The sequence below is a fragment of the Pleurodeles waltl genome, unplaced genomic scaffold (genome assembly GCF_031143425.1).
Source record: "Pleurodeles waltl isolate 20211129_DDA unplaced genomic scaffold, aPleWal1.hap1.20221129 scaffold_302, whole genome shotgun sequence".
Taxonomy (NCBI): Eukaryota; Metazoa; Chordata; class Amphibia; order Caudata; family Salamandridae; genus Pleurodeles; species Pleurodeles waltl.
The window spans coordinates 22,676-40,272 of NW_027150008.1; the positions used below are offsets into that span (position 1 = coordinate 22,676).

A 17,597-nucleotide genomic window follows, 5' to 3' on the forward strand; every position below is an offset into this window, starting at 1 on the left:
AAAGGGGGTGTCTGGCTTGTGACTCTGGCCTAGCTAGCTAGATCCTTTTAGATTCAGGCTCAGCTAGAGGATGTGCCTGAAAGCACATGACTTGTTCTGGAGCATGGTGGTGGCCCACTGCATTTGGATGGGATGGTTATTGCAGGAAAGGGTCAATTATCATGGAGACAAAAGGCCCAGAGAGCGACTCCAACCGAAAGGGATAGTGATACAAGCAGGCCGAGCTGCTTTAAAGTGTGCTGCCTCTGAGGCCATGGGAAGGTAAACAGCACTCTTTTGCAGCAGAACTGGGTTCAACATTCTGTCTAATTGCTTTGACACTGCACACAAATGTCTGGCAAAATCTACCAGAAGAGAACCGTGTCAGGAAAGCATTGCAGGGAGAAAAAAAGCCAGCATTTACCATTGATACCTCAGCTTCTGCTCGGTATTCCCTTATTTTCACCTGCCTGCTGCTGCGTACCTGGGTGGTGTCTAATGGGAATACTATTAGCGCTGCAAAGCCTTACTGTGGCATCAGTGGCATTCAATACACACGGGCCCATATTTATACTTTTTGACGCTAAACTGCGCTAACGCAGTTTAGCGTCAAAAAGTTTTGCGCCGTCTAACGCCATTCTGAAGCGCCATGCGGGCGCCGTATTTATGGAATGGCGTTAGACGGCGCAATCAGACCGGCGCTGCCTGGTTTGCGTGGGAAAAAACCACGTAGACCAGACAGCGCCGGCGTAGGGGGAAAATGGCGCATGGGCGTCTTAAAATGGGGCAAGTCAGGTTACGTCGAAAAAATCGTCTTAACCCGACTTGCGCCATTTTTTAACGACGCCCATCCCCCATCAACATGACTCCTATCATTGTAAAGATAGGAGTCATGCCCCCTTGCCCAATGGCCATGCCCAGGGGACTTCTGTCCCCTGGGCATGGTCATTGGGCATAGTGGCATGTAGGGGGGCACAAATAAGGCCCCCCTATGCCACCAAAAAAATATATAAAAAAAAAAAAATTATACTTACCTGAACTTACCTGAATGTCCCTGGGGTGGGTCCCTCCATCCTTGGGGGTCCTCCTGGGGTGGGCAAGGGTGGCAGGGGGGGTCCCTGGGGGCATGGGAGGGCACCTGTGGGTTCATTTTGAGCCCACAGGCCCCTTAACGCCTGCTCTGAGCAGGCGTTAAAAAGTGGCGCAAATGCGCCGTTTTTAGCCACGCCAACTCCCGGGCGTCTCTTTTGCCCGGGAGTATAAATACCACGTAAAGTCCTGGGAGTCATTTTTTAGACGGGAACGCCTCCCTTGCATATCATTAACGCAAGGAAGGGGTTCACGCTAAAAAATGACGCACATTCCGGGAACTTTGGCGCTATTCGCCTCTAACGCCATAGTATAAATATGGCGTTAGTTGGCGTTAGTTTTGCGTCGAAATTGCGTCAAAAAAAACGACGCAATTTAGGCGCAAACGGAGTATAAATATGGCCCACAATCTATAGGAAAACGTTTCCCTGCGCGCCCACTTCACTTACAGCCTGCCTCCAGCTTTCCCTTTTCCCTGCCCAGCAGACTCACCCTGGCCAATCAGCTGAGGCGAGTGCCACCGAAATTTGCATATGCCCAGACAGAACCCTGAAAACGGTCCACCATTTTTTCTTTCTCTACTTGAAGCAGGGGCCTTGAACGTTTGGGCTGTTTTGCTCTCCCCTGTGGTTCTTGCCCTGTTAAGTAGGGCGAAAAACCACCTCTCGGACCCTCGCCCTCGCAATGGCAGGGTCTCTGTTTGTGGCGCCACATGCCCTGCTAGGCTCAGCTTGTAACACACTCGGGTTTCTCTTCAAAACGAATAAATCTTTCGCCTTTTACTAAAGATTTCCGTGGAGAGGAACGTTTACGAGTTTCATTCAATTTTTTGAGGCCTTGCCATAGGTGAGGCTGTTTATCGTTTGTTGAAGACAAAAGTGCTAGCAGTTGGGGTACACCTGTGGGCTGTCTGCTGTTTCCTTTGCCAGAGGAAGTTGGTGTTTTGTTCTGAGGCCTGCTGTCTACTCATTTGCATAGGCCAGGTGGCTCATGGGAAAGAATTTCTGCGGAGCGTGAGGCTGCTTTTCTTGGCTATCTTGAATCATCACGACAGCAGGCATTAGATTGTCTCTGCTCCCAACATCTCTGCTGCCAGCAGGCCAGGGGTCACCCTACTTTTCACAGGTGGCCACCAACACTCAGGCTGTGCTTTTCATAGGGCTTGCCCGTTATTGGTGCCCGTTGTTGGTGCCCTTGGAGGTATACAGGAGGCTAGTTCTGGGTGCCTTGGGAGGTGTAAAGATGGCTAGTCCCGGGCTGGCTCCCTCTCAGATTCTTTTGAAAGGGGGTGTCTGGCTTGTGACTCTGGCCTAGCTAGCTAGATCCTTTTAGATTCAGGCTCAGCTAGAGGATGTGCCTGAAAGCACATGACTTGTTCTGGAGCATGGTGGTGGCCCACTGCATTTGGATGGGATGGTTATTGCAGGAAAGGGTCAATTATCATGGAGACAAAAGGCCCAGAGAGCGACTCCAACCGAAAGGGATAGTGATACAAGCAGGCCGAGCTGCTTTAAAGTGTGCTGCCTCTGAGGCCATGGGAAGGTAAGCAGCACTCTTTTGCAGCAGAACTGGGTTCAACATTCTGTCTAATTGCTTTGACACTGCACACAAATGTCTGGCAAAATCTACCAGAAGATAACCGTGTCAGGAAAGCATTGCAGGGAGAAAAAAAGCCAGCATTTACCATTGATACCTCAGCTTCTGCTCGGTATTCCCTTATTTTCACCTGCCTGCTGCTGCGTACCTGGGTGGTGTCTAATGGGAATACTATTAGCGCTGCAAAGCCTTACTGTGGCATCAGTGGCATTCAATACACACAATCTATAGGAAAACGTTTCCCTGTGCGCCCACTTCACTTACAGCCTGCCTCTAGCTTTCCCTTTTCCCTGCCCAGCAGACTCACCCTGGCCAATCAGCTGAGGCGAGTGCCACCGAAATTTGCATATGCCCAGACAGAACCCTGAAAACGGTCCACCATTTTTTCTTTCTCTACTTGAAGCAGGGGCCTTGAACGTTTGGGCTGTTTTGCTCTCCCCTGTGGTTCTTGCCCTGTTAAGTAGGGCGAAAAAACACCTCTCGGACCCTCGCCCTCGCAATGGCAGGGTCTCTGTTTGTGGCGCCACATGCCCTGCTAGGCTCAGCTTGTAACACACTCGGGTTTCTCTTCAAAACGAATAAATCTTTCGCCTTTTACTAAAGATTTCCGTGGAGAGGAACGTTTACGAGTTTCATTCAATTTTTTGAGGCCTTGCCACAGGTGAGGCTGTTTATCGTTTGTTGAAGACAAAAGTGCTAGCAGTTGGGGTACACCTGTGGGCTGTCTGCTGTTTCCTTTGCCAGAGGAAGTTGGTGTTTTGTTCTGAGGCCTGCTGTCTACTCATTTGCATAGGCCAGGTGGCTCATGGGAAAGAATTTCTGCGGAGCGTGAGGCTGCTTTTCTTGGCTGTCTTGAATCATCACGACAGCAGGCATTAGATTGTCTCTGTTCCCAACATCTCTGCTGCCAGCAGGCCAGGGGTCACCCTACTTTTCACAGGTGGCCACCAACACTCAGGCTGTGCTTTTCATAGGGCTTGCCCGTTATTGGTGCCCGTTGTTGGTGCCCTTGGAGGTATACAGGAGGCTAGTTCTGGGTGCCTTGGGGGGTGTAAAGATGGCTAGTCCCGGGCTGGCTCCCTCTCAGATTCTTTTGAAAGGGGGTGTCTGGCTTGTGACTCTGGCCTAGCTAGCTAGATCCTTTTAGATTCAGGCTCAGCTAGAGGATGTGCCTGAAAGCACATGACTTGTTCTGGAGCATGGTGGTGGCCCACTGCATTTGGATGGGATGGTTATTGCAGGAAAGGGTCAATTATCATGGAGACAAAAGGCCCAGAGAGCGACTCCAACCGAAAGGGATAGTGATACAAGCAGGCCGAGCTGCTTTAGAGTGTGCTGCCTCTGAGGCCATGGGAAGGTAAGCAGCACTCTTTTGCAGCAGAACTGGGTTCAACATTCTGTCTAATTGCTTTGACACTGCACACAAATGTCTGGCAAAATCTACCAGAAGATAACCGTGTCAGGAAAGCATTGCAGGGAGAAAAAAAGCCAGCATTTACCATTGATACCTCAGCTTCTGCTCGGTATTCCCTTATTTTCACCTGCCTGCTGCTGCGTACCTGGGTGGTGTCTAATGGGAATACTATTAGCGCTGCAAAGCCTTACTGTGGCATCAGTGGCATTCAATACACACAATCTATAGGAAAACGTTTCCCTGCGCGCCCACTTCACTTACAGCCTGCCTCCAGCTTTCCCTTTTCCCTGCCCAGCAGACTCACCCTGGCCAATCAGCTGAGGCGAGTGCCACCGAAATTTGCATATGCCCAGACAGAACCCTGAAAACGGTCCACCATTTTTTCTTTCTCTACTTGAAGCAGGGGCCTTGAACGTTTGGGCTGTTTTGCTCTCCCCTGTGGTTCTTGCCCTGTTAAGTAGGGCGAAAAACCACCTCTCGGACCCTCGCCCTTGCAATGGCAGGGTCTCTGTTTGTGGCGCCACATGCCCTGCTAGGCTCAGCTTGTAACACACTCGGGTTTCTCTTCAAAACGAATAAATCTTTCGCCTTTTACTAAAGATTTCCGTGGAGAGGAACGTTTACGAGTTTCATTCAATTTTTTGAGGCCTTGCCACAGGTGAGGCTGTTTATCGTTTGTTGAAGACAAAAGTGCTAGCAGTTGGGGTACACCTGTGGGCTGTCTGCTGTTTCCTTTGCCAGAGGAAGTTGGTGTTTTGTTCTGAGGCCTGCTGTCTACTCATTTGCATAGGCCAGGTGGCTCATGGGAAAGAATTTCTGCGGAGCGTGAGGCTGCTTTTCTTGGCTGTCTTGAATCATCACGACAGCAGGCATTAGATTGTCTCTGCTCCCAACATCTCTGCTGCCAGCAGGCCAGGGGTCACCCTACTTTTCACAGGTGGCCACCAACACTCAGGCTGTGCTTTTCATAGGGCTTGCCCGTTATTGGTGCCCTTGGAGGTATACAGGAGGCTAGTTCTGGGTGCCTTGGGAGGTGTAAAGATGGCTAGTCCCGGGCTGGCTCCCTCTCAGATTCTTTTGAAAGGGGGTGTCTGGCTTGTGACTCTGGCCTAGCTAGCTAGATCCTTTTAGATTCAGGCTCAGCTAGAGGATGTGCCTGAAAGCACATGACTTGTTCTGGAGCATGGTGGTGGCCCACTGCATTTGGATGGGATGGTTATTGCAGGAAAGGGTCAATTATCATGGAGACAAAAGGCCCAGAGAGCGACTCCAACCGAAAGGGATAGTGATACAAGCAGGCCGAGCTGCTTTAAAGTGTGCTGCCTCTGAGGCCATGGGAAGGTAAACAGCACTCTTTTGCAGCAGAACTGGGTTCAACATTCTGTCTAATTGCTTTGACACTGCACACAAATGTCTGGCAAAATCTACCAGAAGAGAACCGTGTCAGGAAAGCATTGCAGGGAGAAAAAAAGCCAGCATTTACCATTGATACCTCAGCTTCTGCTCGGTATTCCCTTATTTTCACCTGCCTGCTGCTGCGTACCTGGGTGGTGTCTAATGGGAATACTATTAGCGCTGCAAAGCCTTACTGTGGCATCAGTGGCATTCAATACACACGGGCCCATATTTATACTTTTTGACGCTAAACTGCGCTAACGCAGTTTAGCGTCAAAAAGTTTTGCGCCGTCTAACGCCATTCTGAAGCGCCATGCGGGCGCCGTATTTATGGAATGGCGTTAGACGGCGCAATCAGACCGGCGCTGCCTGGTTTGCGTGGGAAAAAACCACGTAGACCAGACAGCGCCGGCGTAGGGGGAAAATGGCGCATGGGCGTCTTAAAATGGGGCAAGTCAGGTTACGTCGAAAAAATCGTCTTAACCCGACTTGCGCCATTTTTTAACGACGCCCATCCCCCATCAACATGACTCCTATCATTGTAAAGATAGGAGTCATGCCCCCTTGCCCAATGGCCATGCCCAGGGGACTTCTGTCCCCTGGGCATGGTCATTGGGCATAGTGGCATGTAGGGGGGCACAAATAAGGCCCCCCTATGCCACCAAAAAAATATATAAAAAAAAAAAAATTATACTTACCTGAACTTACCTGAATGTCCCTGGGGTGGGTCCCTCCATCCTTGGGGGTCCTCCTGGGGTGGGCAAGGGTGGCAGGGGGGGTCCCTGGGGGCATGGGAGGGCACCTGTGGGTTCATTTTGAGCCCACAGGCCCCTTAACGCCTGCTCTGAGCAGGCGTTAAAAAGTGGCGCAAATGCGCCGTTTTTAGCCACGCCAACTCCCGGGCGTCTCTTTTGCCCGGGAGTATAAATACCACGTAAAGTCCTGGGAGTCATTTTTTAGACGGGAACGCCTCCCTTGCATATCATTAACGCAAGGAAGGGGTTCACGCTAAAAAATGACGCACATTCCGGGAACTTTGGCGCTATTCGCCTCTAACGCCATAGTATAAATATGGCGTTAGTTGGCGTTAGTTTTGCGTCGAAATTGCGTCAAAAAAAACGACGCAATTTAGGCGCAAACGGAGTATAAATATGGCCCACAATCTATAGGAAAACGTTTCCCTGCGCGCCCACTTCACTTACAGCCTGCCTCCAGCTTTCCCTTTTCCCTGCCCAGCAGACTCACCCTGGCCAATCAGCTGAGGCGAGTGCCACCGAAATTTGCATATGCCCAGACAGAACCCTGAAAACGGTCCACCATTTTTTCTTTCTCTACTTGAAGCAGGGGCCTTGAACGTTTGGGCTGTTTTGCTCTCCCCTGTGGTTCTTGCCCTGTTAAGTAGGGCGAAAAACCACCTCTCGGACCCTCGCCCTCGCAATGGCAGGGTCTCTGTTTGTGGCGCCACATGCCCTGCTAGGCTCAGCTTGTAACACACTCGGGTTTCTCTTCAAAACGAATAAATCTTTCGCCTTTTACTAAAGATTTCCGTGGAGAGGAACGTTTACGAGTTTCATTCAATTTTTTGAGGCCTTGCCATAGGTGAGGCTGTTTATCGTTTGTTGAAGACAAAAGTGCTAGCAGTTGGGGTACACCTGTGGGCTGTCTGCTGTTTCCTTTGCCAGAGGAAGTTGGTGTTTTGTTCTGAGGCCTGCTGTCTACTCATTTGCATAGGCCAGGTGGCTCATGGGAAAGAATTTCTGCGGAGCGTGAGGCTGCTTTTCTTGGCTATCTTGAATCATCACGACAGCAGGCATTAGATTGTCTCTGCTCCCAACATCTCTGCTGCCAGCAGGCCAGGGGTCACCCTACTTTTCACAGGTGGCCACCAACACTCAGGCTGTGCTTTTCATAGGGCTTGCCCGTTATTGGTGCCCGTTGTTGGTGCCCTTGGAGGTATACAGGAGGCTAGTTCTGGGTGCCTTGGGAGGTGTAAAGATGGCTAGTCCCGGGCTGGCTCCCTCTCAGATTCTTTTGAAAGGGGGTGTCTGGCTTGTGACTCTGGCCTAGCTAGCTAGATCCTTTTAGATTCAGGCTCAGCTAGAGGATGTGCCTGAAAGCACATGACTTGTTCTGGAGCATGGTGGTGGCCCACTGCATTTGGATGGGATGGTTATTGCAGGAAAGGGTCAATTATCATGGAGACAAAAGGCCCAGAGAGCGACTCCAACCGAAAGGGATAGTGATACAAGCAGGCCGAGCTGCTTTAAAGTGTGCTGCCTCTGAGGCCATGGGAAGGTAAGCAGCACTCTTTTGCAGCAGAACTGGGTTCAACATTCTGTCTAATTGCTTTGACACTGCACACAAATGTCTGGCAAAATCTACCAGAAGATAACCGTGTCAGGAAAGCATTGCAGGGAGAAAAAAAGCCAGCATTTACCATTGATACCTCAGCTTCTGCTCGGTATTCCCTTATTTTCACCTGCCTGCTGCTGCGTACCTGGGTGGTGTCTAATGGGAATACTATTAGCGCTGCAAAGCCTTACTGTGGCATCAGTGGCATTCAATACACACAATCTATAGGAAAACGTTTCCCTGTGCGCCCACTTCACTTACAGCCTGCCTCTAGCTTTCCCTTTTCCCTGCCCAGCAGACTCACCCTGGCCAATCAGCTGAGGCGAGTGCCACCGAAATTTGCATATGCCCAGACAGAACCCTGAAAACGGTCCACCATTTTTTCTTTCTCTACTTGAAGCAGGGGCCTTGAACGTTTGGGCTGTTTTGCTCTCCCCTGTGGTTCTTGCCCTGTTAAGTAGGGCGAAAAAACACCTCTCGGACCCTCGCCCTCGCAATGGCAGGGTCTCTGTTTGTGGCGCCACATGCCCTGCTAGGCTCAGCTTGTAACACACTCGGGTTTCTCTTCAAAACGAATAAATCTTTCGCCTTTTACTAAAGATTTCCGTGGAGAGGAACGTTTACGAGTTTCATTCAATTTTTTGAGGCCTTGCCACAGGTGAGGCTGTTTATCGTTTGTTGAAGACAAAAGTGCTAGCAGTTGGGGTACACCTGTGGGCTGTCTGCTGTTTCCTTTGCCAGAGGAAGTTGGTGTTTTGTTCTGAGGCCTGCTGTCTACTCATTTGCATAGGCCAGGTGGCTCATGGGAAAGAATTTCTGCGGAGCGTGAGGCTGCTTTTCTTGGCTGTCTTGAATCATCACGACAGCAGGCATTAGATTGTCTCTGCTCCCAACATCTCTGCTGCCAGCAGGCCAGGGGTCACCCTACTTTTCACAGGTGGCCACCAACACTCAGGCTGTGCTTTTCATAGGGCTTGCCCGTTATTGGTGCCCGTTGTTGGTGCCCTTGGAGGTATACAGGAGGCTAGTTCTGGGTGCCTTGGGGGGTGTAAAGATGGCTAGTCCCGGGCTGGCTCCCTCTCAGATTCTTTTGAAAGGGGGTGTCTGGCTTGTGACTCTGGCCTAGCTAGCTAGATCCTTTTAGATTCAGGCTCAGCTAGAGGATGTGCCTGAAAGCACATGACTTGTTCTGGAGCATGGTGGTGGCCCACTGCATTTGGATGGGATGGTTATTGCAGGAAAGGGTCAATTATCATGGAGACAAAAGGCCCAGAGAGCGACTCCAACCGAAAGGGATAGTGATACAAGCAGGCCGAGCTGCTTTAGAGTGTGCTGCCTCTGAGGCCATGGGAAGGTAAGCAGCACTCTTTTGCAGCAGAACTGGGTTCAACATTCTGTCTAATTGCTTTGACACTGCACACAAATGTCTGGCAAAATCTACCAGAAGATAACCGTGTCAGGAAAGCATTGCAGGGAGAAAAAAAGCCAGCATTTACCATTGATACCTCAGCTTCTGCTCGGTATTCCCTTATTTTCACCTGCCTGCTGCTGCGTACCTGGGTGGTGTCTAATGGGAATACTATTAGCGCTGCAAAGCCTTACTGTGGCATCAGTGGCATTCAATACACACAATCTATAGGAAAACGTTTCCCTGCGCGCCCACTTCACTTACAGCCTGCCTCCAGCTTTCCCTTTTCCCTGCCCAGCAGACTCACCCTGGCCAATCAGCTGAGGCGAGTGCCACCGAAATTTGCATATGCCCAGACAGAACCCTGAAAACGGTCCACCATTTTTTCTTTCTCTACTTGAAGCAGGGGCCTTGAACGTTTGGGCTGTTTTGCTCTCCCCTGTGGTTCTTGCCCTGTTAAGTAGGGCGAAAAACCACCTCTCGGACCCTCGCCCTTGCAATGGCAGGGTCTCTGTTTGTGGCGCCACATGCCCTGCTAGGCTCAGCTTGTAACACACTCGGGTTTCTCTTCAAAACGAATAAATCTTTCGCCTTTTACTAAAGATTTCCGTGGAGAGGAACGTTTACGAGTTTCATTCAATTTTTTGAGGCCTTGCCACAGGTGAGGCTGTTTATCGTTTGTTGAAGACAAAAGTGCTAGCAGTTGGGGTACACCTGTGGGCTGTCTGCTGTTTCCTTTGCCAGAGGAAGTTGGTGTTTTGTTCTGAGGCCTGCTGTCTACTCATTTGCATAGGCCAGGTGGCTCATGGGAAAGAATTTCTGCGGAGCGTGAGGCTGCTTTTCTTGGCTGTCTTGAATCATCACGACAGCAGGCATTAGATTGTCTCTGCTCCCAACATCTCTGCTGCCAGCAGGCCAGGGGTCACCCTACTTTTCACAGGTGGCCACCAACACTCAGGCTGTGCTTTTCATAGGGCTTGCCCGTTATTGGTGCCCTTGGAGGTATACAGGAGGCTAGTTCTGGGTGCCTTGGGAGGTGTAAAGATGGCTAGTCCCGGGCTGGCTCCCTCTCAGATTCTTTTGAAAGGGGGTGTCTGGCTTGTGACTCTGGCCTAGCTAGCTAGATCCTTTTAGATTCAGGCTCAGCTAGAGGATGTGCCTGAAAGCACATGACTTGTTCTGGAGCATGGTGGTGGCCCACTGCATTTGGATGGGATGGTTATTGCTGGAAAGGGTCAATTATCATGGAGACAAAAGGCCCAGAGAGCGACTCCAACCGAAAGGGATAGTGATACAAGCAGGCCGAGCTGCTTTAAAGTGTGCTGCCTCTGAGGCCATGGGAAGGTAAACAGCACTCTTTTGCAGCAGAACTGGGTTCAACATTCTGTCTAATTGCTTTGACACTGCACACAAATGTCTGGCAAAATCTACCAGAAGAGAACCGTGTCAGGAAAGCATTGCAGGGAGAAAAAAAGCCAGCATTTACCATTGATACCTCAGCTTCTGCTCGGTATTCCCTTATTTTCACCTGCCTGCTGCTGCGTACCTGGGTGGTGTCTAATGGGAATACTATTAGCGCTGCAAAGCCTTACTGTGGCATCAGTGGCATTCAATACACACGGGCCCATATTTATACTTTTTGACGCTAAACTGCGCTAACGCAGTTTAGCGTCAAAAAGTTTTGCGCCGTCTAACGCCATTCTGAAGCGCCATGCGGGCGCCGTATTTATGGAATGGCGTTAGACGGCGCAATCAGACCGGCGCTGCCTGGTTTGCGTGGGAAAAAACCACGTAGACCAGACAGCGCCGGCGTAGGGGGAAAATGGCGCATGGGCGTCTTAAAATGGGGCAAGTCAGGTTACGTCGAAAAAATCGTCTTAACCCGACTTGCGCCATTTTTTAACGACGCCCATCCCCCATCAACATGACTCCTATCATTGTAAAGATAGGAGTCATGCCCCCTTGCCCAATGGCCATGCCCAGGGGACTTCTGTCCCCTGGGCATGGTCATTGGGCATAGTGGCATGTAGGGGGGCACAAATAAGGCCCCCCTATGCCACCAAAAAAATATATAAAAAAAAAAAATATATACTTACCTGAACTTACCTGAATGTCCCTGGGGTGGGTCCCTCCATCCTTGGGGGTCCTCCTGGGGTGGGCAAGGGTGGCAGGGGGGGTCCCTGGGGGCATGGGAGGGCACCTGTGGGTTCATTTTGAGCCCACAGGCCCCTTAACGCCTGCTCTGAGCAGGCGTTAAAAAGTGGCGCAAATGCGCCGTTTTTAGCCACGCCAACTCCCGGGCGTCTCTTTTGCCCGGGAGTATAAATACCACGTAAAGTCCTGGGAGTCATTTTTTAGACGGGAACGCCTCCCTTGCATATCATTAACGCAAGGAAGGGGTTCACGCTAAAAAATGACGCACATTCCGGGAACTTTGGCGCTATTCGCCTCTAACGCCATAGTATAAATATGGCGTTAGTTGGCGTTAGTTTTGCGTCGAAATTGCGTCAAAAAAAACGACGCAATTTAGGCGCAAACGGAGTATAAATATGGCCCACAATCTATAGGAAAACGTTTCCCTGCGCGCCCACTTCACTTACAGCCTGCCTCCAGCTTTCCCTTTTCCCTGCCCAGCAGACTCACCCTGGCCAATCAGCTGAGGCGAGTGCCACCGAAATTTGCATATGCCCAGACAGAACCCTGAAAACGGTCCACCATTTTTTCTTTCTCTACTTGAAGCAGGGGCCTTGAACGTTTGGGCTGTTTTGCTCTCCCCTGTGGTTCTTGCCCTGTTAAGTAGGGCGAAAAACCACCTCTCGGACCCTCGCCCTCGCAATGGCAGGGTCTCTGTTTGTGGCGCCACATGCCCTGCTAGGCTCAGCTTGTAACACACTCGGGTTTCTCTTCAAAACGAATAAATCTTTCGCCTTTTACTAAAGATTTCCGTGGAGAGGAACGTTTACGAGTTTCATTCAATTTTTTGAGGCCTTGCCATAGGTGAGGCTGTTTATCGTTTGTTGAAGACAAAAGTGCTAGCAGTTGGGGTACACCTGTGGGCTGTCTGCTGTTTCCTTTGCCAGAGGAAGTTGGTGTTTTGTTCTGAGGCCTGCTGTCTACTCATTTGCATAGGCCAGGTGGCTCATGGGAAAGAATTTCTGCGGAGCGTGAGGCTGCTTTTCTTGGCTATCTTGAATCATCACGACAGCAGGCATTAGATTGTCTCTGCTCCCAACATCTCTGCTGCCAGCAGGCCAGGGGTCACCCTACTTTTCACAGGTGGCCACCAACACTCAGGCTGTGCTTTTCATAGGGCTTGCCCGTTATTGGTGCCCGTTGTTGGTGCCCTTGGAGGTATACAGGAGGCTAGTTCTGGGTGCCTTGGGAGGTGTAAAGATGGCTAGTCCCGGGCTGGCTCCCTCTCAGATTCTTTTGAAAGGGGGTGTCTGGCTTGTGACTCTGGCCTAGCTAGCTAGATCCTTTTAGATTCAGGCTCAGCTAGAGGATGTGCCTGAAAGCACATGACTTGTTCTGGAGCATGGTGGTGGCCCACTGCATTTGGATGGGATGGTTATTGCAGGAAAGGGTCAATTATCATGGAGACAAAAGGCCCAGAGAGCGACTCCAACCGAAAGGGATAGTGATACAAGCAGGCCGAGCTGCTTTAAAGTGTGCTGCCTCTGAGGCCATGGGAAGGTAAGCAGCACTCTTTTGCAGCAGAACTGGGTTCAACATTCTGTCTAATTGCTTTGACACTGCACACAAATGTCTGGCAAAATCTACCAGAAGATAACCGTGTCAGGAAAGCATTGCAGGGAGAAAAAAAGCCAGCATTTACCATTGATACCTCAGCTTCTGCTCGGTATTCCCTTATTTTCACCTGCCTGCTGCTGCGTACCTGGGTGGTGTCTAATGGGAATACTATTAGCGCTGCAAAGCCTTACTGTGGCATCAGTGGCATTCAATACACACAATCTATAGGAAAACGTTTCCCTGTGCGCCCACTTCACTTACAGCCTGCCTCTAGCTTTCCCTTTTCCCTGCCCAGCAGACTCACCCTGGCCAATCAGCTGAGGCGAGTGCCACCGAAATTTGCATATGCCCAGACAGAACCCTGAAAACGGTCCACCATTTTTTCTTTCTCTACTTGAAGCAGGGGCCTTGAACGTTTGGGCTGTTTTGCTCTCCCCTGTGGTTCTTGCCCTGTTAAGTAGGGCGAAAAAAACACCTCTCGGACCCTCGCCCTCGCAATGGCAGGGTCTCTGTTTGTGGCGCCACATGCCCTGCTAGGCTCAGCTTGTAACACACTCGGGTTTCTCTTCAAAACGAATAAATCTTTCGCCTTTTACTAAAGATTTCCGTGGAGAGGAACGTTTACGAGTTTCATTAAATTTTTTGAGGCCTTGCCACAGGTGAGGCTGTTTATCGTTTGTTGAAGACAAAAGTGCTAGCAGTTGGGGTACACCTGTGGGCTGTCTGCTGTTTCCTTTGCCAGAGGAAGTTGGTGTTTTGTTCTGAGGCCTGCTGTCTACTCATTTGCATAGGCCAGGTGGCTCATGGGAAAGAATTTCTGCGGAGCGTGAGGCTGCTTTTCTTGGCTGTCTTGAATCATCACGACAGCAGGCATTAGATTGTCTCTGCTCCCAACATCTCTGCTGCCAGCAGGCCAGGGGTCACCCTACTTTTCACAGGTGGCCACCAACACTCAGGCTGTGCTTTTCATAGGGCTTGCCCGTCATTGGTGCCCTTGGAGGTATACAGGAGGCTAGTTCTGGGTGCCTTGGGAGGTGTAAAGATGGCTATTCCCGGGCTGGCTCCCTCTCAGATTCTTTTGAAAGGGGGTGTCTGGCTTGTGACTCTGGCCTAGCTAGCTAGATCCTTTTAGATTCAGGCTCAGCTAGAGGATGTGCCTGAAAGCACATGACTTGTTCTGGAGCATGGTGGTGGCCCACTGCATTTGGATGGGATGGTTATTGCAGGAAAGGGTCAATTATCATGGAGACAAAAGGCCCAGAGAGCGACTCCAACCGAAAGGGATAGTGATACAAGCAGGCCGAGCTGCTTTAAAGTGTGCTGCCTCTGAGGCCATGGGAAGGTAAACAGCACTCTTTTGCAGCAGAACTGGGTTCAACATTCTGTCTAATTGCTTTGACACTGCACACAAATGTCTGGCAAAATCTACCAGAAGAGAACCGTGTCAGGAAAGCATTGCAGGGAGAAAAAAAGCCAGCATTTACCATTGATACCTCAGCTTCTGCTCGGTATTCCCTTATTTTCACCTGCCTGCTGCTGCGTACCTGGGTGGTGTCTAATGGGAATACTATTAGCGCTGCAAAGCCTTACTGTGGCATCAGTGGCATTCAATACACACAATCTATAGGAAAACGTTTCCCTGCGCGCCCACTTCACTTACAGCCTGCCTCCAGCTTTCCCTTTTCCCTGCCCAGCAGACTCACCCTGGCCAATCAGCTGAGGCGAGTGCCACCGAAATTTGCATATGCCCAGACAGAACCCTGAAAACGGTCCACCATTTTTTCTTTCTCTACTTGAAGCAGGGGCCTTGAACGTTTGGGCTGTTTTGCTCTCCCCTGTGGTTCTTGCCCTGTTAAGTAGGGCGAAAAACCACCTCTCGGACCCTCGCCCTCGCAATGGCAGGGTCTCTGTTTGTGGCGCCACATGCCCTGCTAGGCTCAGCTTGTAACACACTCGGGTTTCTCTTCAAAACGAATAAATCTTTCGCCTTTTACTAAAGATTTCCGTGGAGAGGAACGTTTACGAGTTTCATTCAATTTTTTGAGGCCTTGCCATAGGTGAGGCTGTTTATCGTTTGTTGAAGACAAAAGTGCTAGCAGTTGGGGTACACCTGTGGGCTGTCTGCTGTTTCCTTTGCCAGAGGAAGTTGGTGTTTTGTTCTGAGGCCTGCTGTCTACTCATTTGCATAGGCCAGGTGGCTCATGGGAAAGAATTTCTGCGGAGCGTGAGGCTGCTTTTCTTGGCTATCTTGAATCATCACGACAGCAGGCATTAGATTGTCTCTGCTCCCAACATCTCTGCTGCCAGCAGGCCAGGGGTCACCCTACTTTTCACAGGTGGCCACCAACACTCAGGCTGTGCTTTTCATAGGGCTTGCCCGTTATTGGTGCCCGTTGTTGGTGCCCTTGGAGGTATACAGGAGGCTAGTTCTGGGTGCCTTGGGAGGTGTAAAGATGGCTAGTCCCGGGCTGGCTCCCTCTCAGATTCTTTTGAAAGGGGGTGTCTGGCTTGTGACTCTGGCCTAGCTAGCTAGATCCTTTTAGATTCAGGCTCAGCTAGAGGATGTGCCTGAAAGCACATGACTTGTTCTGGAGCATGGTGGTGGCCCACTGCATTTGGATGGGATGGTTATTGCAGGAAAGGGTCAATTATCATGGAGACAAAAGGCCCAGAGAGCGACTCCAACCGAAAGGGATAGTGATACAAGCAGGCCGAGCTGCTTTAAAGTGTGCTGCCTCTGAGGCCATGGGAAGGTAAACAGCACTCTTTTGCAGCAGAACTGGGTTCAACATTCTGTCTAATTGCTTTGACACTGCACACAAATGTCTGGCAAAATCTACCAGAAGAGAACCGTGTCAGGAAAGCATTGCAGGGAGAAAAAAAGCCAGCATTTACCATTGATACCTCAGCTTCTGCTCGGTATTCCCTTATTTTCACCTGCCTGCTGCTGCGTACCTGGGTGGTGTCTAATGGGAATACTATTAGCGCTGCAAAGCCTTACTGTGGCATCAGTGGCATTCAATACACACGGGCCCATATTTATACTTTTTGACGCTAAACTGCGCTAACGCAGTTTAGCGTCAAAAAGTTTTGCGCCGTCTAACGCCATTCTGAAGCGCCATGCGGGCGCCGTATTTATGGAATGGCGTTAGACGGCGCAATCAGACCGGCGCTGCCTGGTTTGCGTGGGAAAAAACCACGTAGACCAGACAGCGCCGGCGTAGGGGGAAAATGGCGCATGGGCGTCTTAAAATGGGGCAAGTCAGGTTACGTCGAAAAAATCGTCTTAACCCGACTTGCGCCATTTTTTAACGACGCCCATCCCCCATCAACATGACTCCTATCATTGTAAAGATAGGAGTCATGCCCCCTTGCCCAATGGCCATGCCCAGGGGACTTCTGTCCCCTGGGCATGGTCATTGGGCATAGTGGCATGTAGGGGGGCACAAATAAGGCCCCCCTATGCCACCAAAAAAATATATAAAAAAAAAAAAATTATACTTACCTGAACTTACCTGAATGTCCCTGGGGTGGGTCCCTCCATCCTTGGGGGTCCTCCTGGGGTGGGCAAGGGTGGCAGGGGGGGTCCCTGGGGGCATGGGAGGGCACCTGTGGGTTCATTTTGAGCCCACAGGCCCCTTAACGCCTGCTCTGAGCAGGCGTTAAAAAGTGGCGCAAATGCGCCGTTTTTAGCCACGCCAACTCCCGGGCGTCTCTTTTGCCCGGGAGTATAAATACCACGTAAAGTCCTGGGAGTCATTTTTTAGACGGGAACGCCTCCCTTGCATATCATTAACGCAAGGAAGGGGTTCACGCTAAAAAATGACGCACATTCCGGGAACTTTGGCGCTATTCGCCTCTAACGCCATAGTATAAATATGGCGTTAGTTGGCGTTAGTTTTGCGTCGAAATTGCGTCAAAAAAAACGACGCAATTTAGGCGCAAACGGAGTATAAATATGGCCCACAATCTATAGGAAAACGTTTCCCTGCGCGCCCACTTCACTTACAGCCTGCCTCCAGCTTTCCCTTTTCCCTGCCCAGCAGACTCACCCTGGCCAATCAGCTGAGGCGAGTGCCACCGAAATTTGCATATGCCCAGACAGAACCCTGAAAACGGTCCACCATTTTTTCTTTCTCTACTTGAAGCAGGGGCCTTGAACGTTTGGGCTGTTTTGCTCTCCCCTGTGGTTCTTGCCCTGTTAAGTAGGGCGAAAAACCACCTCTCGGACCCTCGCCCTCGCAATGGCAGGGTCTCTGTTTGTGGCGCCACATGCCCTGCTAGGCTCAGCTTGTAACACACTCGGGTTTCTCTTCAAAACGAATAAATCTTTCGCCTTTTACTAAAGATTTCCGTGGAGAGGAACGTTTACGAGTTTCATTCAATTTTTTGAGGCCTTGCCATAGGTGAGGCTGTTTATCGTTTGTTGAAGACAAAAGTGCTAGCAGTTGGGGTACACCTGTGGGCTGTCTGCTGTTTCCTTTGCCAGAGGAAGTTGGTGTTTTGTTCTGAGGCCTGCTGTCTACTCATTTGCATAGGCCAGGTGGCTCATGGGAAAGAATTTCTGCGGAGCGTGAGGCTGCTTTTCTTGGCTATCTTGAATCATCACGACAG

The 17,597-nt window shown here is 50.5% G+C and overlaps 10 non-coding genes across 10 annotated transcripts; all 10 read left to right on the plus strand.

Annotated features, from left to right (window-relative positions):
* The first annotated feature begins 1,806 nt into the window (after positions 1-1,806).
* Positions 1,807-1,922, plus strand: LOC138275656 (U5 spliceosomal RNA). The gene has a single exon (XR_011200429.1). It is a non-coding gene; the product is annotated as a U5 spliceosomal RNA (small nuclear RNA).
* A 1,295-nt stretch (positions 1,923-3,217) lies between these two features.
* Positions 3,218-3,333, plus strand: LOC138275720 (U5 spliceosomal RNA). The gene has a single exon (XR_011200492.1). It is a non-coding gene; the product is annotated as a U5 spliceosomal RNA (small nuclear RNA).
* Positions 3,334-4,628: 1,295 nt separating this feature from the next.
* On the plus strand, positions 4,629-4,744 carry LOC138275721 (U5 spliceosomal RNA). Its single transcript, XR_011200493.1, has one exon. It is a non-coding gene; the product is annotated as a U5 spliceosomal RNA (small nuclear RNA).
* Positions 4,745-6,964: 2,220 nt separating this feature from the next.
* Positions 6,965-7,080, plus strand: LOC138275667 (U5 spliceosomal RNA). Its single transcript, XR_011200440.1, has one exon. It is a non-coding gene; the product is annotated as a U5 spliceosomal RNA (small nuclear RNA).
* Positions 7,081-8,375: 1,295 nt separating this feature from the next.
* Positions 8,376-8,491, plus strand: LOC138275722 (U5 spliceosomal RNA). The gene has a single exon (XR_011200494.1). It is a non-coding gene; the product is annotated as a U5 spliceosomal RNA (small nuclear RNA).
* A 1,295-nt stretch (positions 8,492-9,786) lies between these two features.
* On the plus strand, positions 9,787-9,902 carry LOC138275723 (U5 spliceosomal RNA). Its single transcript, XR_011200495.1, has one exon. It is a non-coding gene; the product is annotated as a U5 spliceosomal RNA (small nuclear RNA).
* A 2,220-nt stretch (positions 9,903-12,122) lies between these two features.
* On the plus strand, positions 12,123-12,238 carry LOC138275678 (U5 spliceosomal RNA). The gene has a single exon (XR_011200451.1). It is a non-coding gene; the product is annotated as a U5 spliceosomal RNA (small nuclear RNA).
* A 1,296-nt stretch (positions 12,239-13,534) lies between these two features.
* Positions 13,535-13,650, plus strand: LOC138275681 (U5 spliceosomal RNA). Its single transcript, XR_011200454.1, has one exon. It is a non-coding gene; the product is annotated as a U5 spliceosomal RNA (small nuclear RNA).
* Positions 13,651-14,932: 1,282 nt separating this feature from the next.
* LOC138275685 (U5 spliceosomal RNA) lies at positions 14,933-15,048 on the plus strand. Its single transcript, XR_011200458.1, has one exon. It is a non-coding gene; the product is annotated as a U5 spliceosomal RNA (small nuclear RNA).
* A 2,233-nt stretch (positions 15,049-17,281) lies between these two features.
* Positions 17,282-17,397, plus strand: LOC138275686 (U5 spliceosomal RNA). The gene has a single exon (XR_011200459.1). It is a non-coding gene; the product is annotated as a U5 spliceosomal RNA (small nuclear RNA).
* Positions 17,398-17,597: the final 200 nt, after the last annotated feature.